The sequence below is a fragment of the Phyllobates terribilis genome, unplaced genomic scaffold (assembly GCF_046119375.1).
Source record: "Phyllobates terribilis strain yellow unplaced genomic scaffold, ASM4611937v1 Scaffold_10__3_contigs__length_209671492, whole genome shotgun sequence".
Classification (NCBI taxonomy): domain Eukaryota; kingdom Metazoa; phylum Chordata; class Amphibia; order Anura; family Dendrobatidae; genus Phyllobates; species Phyllobates terribilis.
The window spans coordinates 78,757,276-78,762,665 of record NW_027362770.1 but is presented as its reverse complement, the minus strand read 5'-3'; positions in this window follow the sequence as shown (position 1 = coordinate 78,762,665).

Sequence of the window (5,390 nt, the reverse complement as noted above, 5' to 3'; positions counted from 1 at the left end):
TACTTTTGTACCGGGGATCTAACAGTGTGGCAACCCAGTAGTCAGGATTATTTCTAATTCTCACAATTCGAGGGTCATGTTGCAGGTAGTGCAGCAAGAAGGCACTCATGTGTGTTGCGCATCCAGGAGCACCAAGTCCCTGTTGTGTTGGTGGCGAGGTAGCAATCATGCTTCCTTCCTCTGTCCTCTCCCCCCAACCTCGCACAACAGAAATGTGATCAAGATCTCCCTCATCTGATGAGTCTTCCATCAGTTCGTCCTCCACTTCTTCCTGGGCTCCTGCACCTTCCTCACTAGTTTGGCTGCTACCATGCGCCCTGGTAAAATCATCTCCCCCACCCTCACATGCCTGCCGCCTTGGTGCTGCCGACCGTCTGGACCTTGCAGATGTTAGCCCTTCCGCATACAACTCCTCCTCCTCTACTTCCTCCACCTCCTCTTGTGCCACCACCTGACTCCGAATTCTGTTTAACATGTGCTCCAGCATGTAAATCACCGGAATAGTCATGCTGATAATGGCATCGTCAGCACTAAACATCTTCGTCGCCATTTCAAAACTGTGCAGAAGGGTGCATAGGTCCCTGATCTGAGACCACTCCTCCAGCGTGATTTGCCCCACCTCTGAATCTCGTTGACCCAGGCTATACGTCAGAACGTATTGCACCAGGGCTTGTCGGTGCTGCCACAGTCGCTGCAACATGTGCAGAGTTGAATTCCACCGGGTAGGCACATCGCATTTTAGCCGGTGAAGTGGCAGGCCCAACGACTTCTGTAGAGATGTAAGTCGCTGAGCTGCGGGATGCGAACGGCGGAAGTGAGCACACAGCGACCGTGCCCTCTGCAGAAGGCCATCTAGTCTGGGATAGTGGGCTAAAAATTGCTGGACAACCAGGTTCAACACGTGAGCCATACAAGGCACGTGTGTGACATTGCCCCGGCGAAGGGCCGCACCCAGGTTTGCAGCATTGTCGCACACGGCCTTCCCTGGTTTCAGGTCCAGTGGAGACAACCATTCATGAAATTGGTTCTCCAGAGCTGACCACAACTCCTCAGCTGTGTGACTCACATTTCCCAGACATTTCAATGTAAAAAGCGCCTGATGACGTTGAGCCCTACTGCCAGCATAGTAAGGAGGTGTGCAGGATCCCTTCTGCGCAGTTAGAAAGCTTGTGGCATGACCAGACAGGCTTTGGGTGCAGGTGGAAGACCGAGAGGAGGTTGAGGAGGCAGAAGCAGTGGAGGAAAAATGACATAAAGAGGATTGACGCACAACTCGTGGGGACGGCAAGACTTGGACAGCAACCCCTTGTCCTGCTGTCACCATAGTTACCCAGTGCCCAGTCAGCGACATGTAACGCCCCTGTCCATGCCTACTCGTCCAAGTGTCTGTGGTGAAATGCACCCTGTCACACACAGAGTTTCTCAAAGAAGCGGTGATGTTGTGTGCGACATGCTGGTGGAGCGCAGGCACACCTTTCTTTGAGAAGTAGTGCCGACTGGGCATCTGGTACTGGGGCACTGCGACGGACATAAGGTCTCGAAAATCCTCTGTGTCCACCAGGCGGAAAGGCAGCATTTCTGTAGCCAAGAGCTTGCAGATGGTGAAATTCAACCTCTTAGCTTTCTCATGGCTAGGAGGAAATGGTCTTTTACTTGTCCACATCTGAGGGACCGAGGGCTGGCTATTGTGCTTAGACGGGGTTGATAAGGGTGTCCCCGGCAAACTGCCGGTCTGTGAGGAAGATGCAGGCGGACATGTTAGGTTGCCTTGATCCAAAGGTGGTGCTATCGATGTCGGACAGCGCTCAAGACCAGCTGGTGTTACCATCTCCAAAGAAAATGATGACCTGCCAATCACGCTGGCTGTTGCGGGTAAAGAGGTGGCAGGTCTGCGCCCCAAAACAGGTGTGACTGCTGTCCCCCCAGTCACAGAGGATGAAGAGGCCGCGGATGCACAAGATATGGCAGACGGTGGTTGGCCCGGCCGGCTAGACCGCATTGTAGCACACTGAGCTTCCCACTGCAACTTATGCTTCATGTCCATGTGCCGGTTCATGCATGAAGTACTCAAACTATGTATTTTTTGGCCTCTACTTAGCTTTTGCTGACAAATGTTACAGATAACGCGAGTTGGGTCATCTTTATCGATCTGAAAAAATGCCCAGGCTATGCAAGGCTTAGCACCCATGCGACCTGAAGAGCCACCACGACTTGTGGTGAGAGGCAGAGTTGTGTTTGAGGATGCAGTTGTTGACGTGCTTCCCATACTACGTCTCTGTCCAGGAAGGCGCAACCTGACCTCGTCGTCACTAGCATCTTCCTCCACCTCCTCTGCTGACCTCATCTCTTGGCTGACTGTGGGTTGACAGTAAGTGGGATCTCCGACCTCATCATCATCACCCTGTGCGTTATCACACCCGTCGTCCTCAGAGCCAACCTGTTCCTGCCCTGACAAAAAACTAAAGTTGTCGCTCCAATCAGGTATTTGAGTCTTATCATCGTCTTCCTCATTGTCTCCACCAACAGGAGTTACAGTTTGGGAATGAGGGTCTACATTATGGTCAGAACCTTCTGCGTCTGGTCCTGGATCCGACTCATAAAGATTCTGGGCATCAGTGCAGATCATTTCCTCGTCTGGATTCACAGAAGCGCTGGAGTCGACCTCTGATTCCCAGGCTATAGTATGAGTAAACAGCTCTGCAGACTCAACCATCTGTTCTACCTCATACTCAGACGGGCAGCTGGAGATTTGGGAGCTGTGAGGAAGCAAGTGCGATTTGGGTGACACCTTTGAGGACTGGAGTATTTGTGATGTTGAAGTTGATGTGGAGGAGAGCCCACTTAAAGGAGCACTTGATATCCGTTGAAGCACCTGCTGTTTTTGTGCCTCATCTGGAATTTGTAGCGATTGGCGTGGCCGTAAGAAAGGGATCTTATCACATTGTCCGCTAAAAGAAGTAGACATTTTAGTTTGGCTGGAAGATGGTCTTTCTTCTGCACCTACCCCACGGACACAACCTTTTTTCCCCTTCCCAACACGCCTATTCCCCTTTCCACCAGCAGCAGGCCTTTTTCCACTCATTTTGGTGGTTAACTAATTCACAACTCTGGAGTTGTTTGCACAAAAAAACAATGGATGGTAACCGAGCAGAGCTGAGTGGCCAAACTGTGGTATTAGGCCAAAACTATTGGCTGGGTTAGATGCAGAAAAAAATTATTTTTAATTTGCAACCTGATGGAGGTCAGTATAGATGGACTAATAGACCAAGTCCCACACACCGCTAGAAGCCCAAATATTTTTTCAGAGCTAGATGCAGAAATTTTTTTTATTCAATTTGCAACCTGATGGAGGTCAGTATAGATGGACTAATAGACCAAGTCCCACACACTGCTAGAAGCCCAAATATTTTTTCAGAGCTAGATGCAGAAAAAAATTATTTTTAATTTGCAACCTGATGGAGGTCAGTATAGATGGACTAATAGACCAAGTCCCACACACCGCTAGAAGCCCAAATATTTTTTCAGAGCTAGATGCAGAAAAAAATTATATTCAATTTGCAACCTGCTGGAGGTCAGTATAGAAGGACTAATAGAACAAGTCCCACACACTGCTAGAAGCCCAAATATTTTTTCAGAGCTAAATGAAGAAAAAAATTATTTTTAATTTGCAACCTGATGGAGGTCAGTATAGATGGACTAATAGACCAAGTCCCACACACTGCTAGAAGCCCAAATATTTTTTCAGAGCTAGATGCAGAAAAAAATTATTTTTAATTTGCAACCTGATGGAGGTCAGTATAGATGGACTAATAGACCAAGTCCCACACACTGCTAGAAGCCCAAATATTTTTTCAGAGCTAGATGCAGAAAAAAATTATTTTTAATTTGCAACCTGATGGAGGTCAGTATAGATGGACTAATAGACCAAGTCCCACACACCGCTAGAAGCCCAAATATTTTTTCAGAGCTAGATGCAGAAAAAAATTATATTCAATTTGCAACCTGCTGGACGTCAGTATAGAAGGACTAATAGAACAAGTCCCACACACTGCTAGAAGCCCAAATATTTTTTCAGAGCTAAATGAAGAAAAAAATTATTTTTAATTTGCAACCTGATGGAGGTCAGTATAGATGGACTAATAGACCAAGTCCCACACACTGCTAGAAGCCCAAATATTTTTTCAGAGCTAGATGCAGAAAAAAATTATTTTTAATTTGCAACCTGATGGAGGTCAGTATAGATGGACTAATAGACCAAGTCCCACACACCGCTAGAAGCCCAAATATTTTTTCAGAGCTAGATGCAGAAAATTTTTTTATTCAATTTGCAACCTGATGGAGGTCAGTATAGATGGACTAATAGATCAAGTCCCACACACTGCTAGAAGCCCAAATATTTTTTCAGAGCTAGATGCAGAAAAAAAATATTTTTAATTTGCAACCTGATGGAGGTCAGTATAGATGGACTAATAGACCAAGTCCCACACACTGCTAGAAGCCCAAATATTTTTTCAGAGCTAGATGCAGAAAAAAATTATTTTTAATTTGCAACCTGATGGAGGTCAGTATAGATGGACTAATAGAACAAGTCCCACACGCTGCTAGAAGCCCAAATATTTTTTCAGAGATAAATGAAGAAAAAAATTATTTTTAATTTGCAACCTGATGGAGGTCAGTATAGATGGACTAATAGACCAAGTCCCACACACCGCTAGAAGCCCAAATATTTTTTCAGAGCTAGATGCAGAAAAAAATTATATTCAATTTGCAACCTGCTGGACGTCAGTATAGAAGGACTAATAGAACAAGTCCCACACACTGCTAGAAGCCCAAATATTTTTTCAGAGCTAAATGAAGAAAAAAATTATTTTTAATTTGCAACCTGATGGAGGTCAGTATAGATGGACTAATAGACCAAGTCCCACACACTGCTAGAAGCCCAAATATTTTTTCAGAGCTAGATGCAGAAAAAAATTATTTTTAATTTGCAACCTGATGGAGGTCAGTATAGATGGACTAATAGACCAAGTCCCACACACCGCTAGAAGCCCAAATATTTTTTCAGAGCTAGATGCAGAAAATTTTTTTATTCAATTTGCAACCTGATGGAGGTCAGTATAGATGGACTAATAGATCAAGTCCCACACACTGCTAGAAGCCCAAATATTTTTTCAGAGCTAGATGCAGAAAAAAAATATTTTTAATTTGCAACCTGATGGAGGTCAGTATAGATGGACTAATAGACCAAGTCCCACACACTGCTAGAAGCCCAAATATTTTTTCAGAGCTAGATGCAGAAAAAAATTATTTTTAATTTGCAACCTGATGGAGGTCAGTATAGATGGACTAATAGAACAAGTCCCACACGCTGCTAGAAGCCCAAATATTTT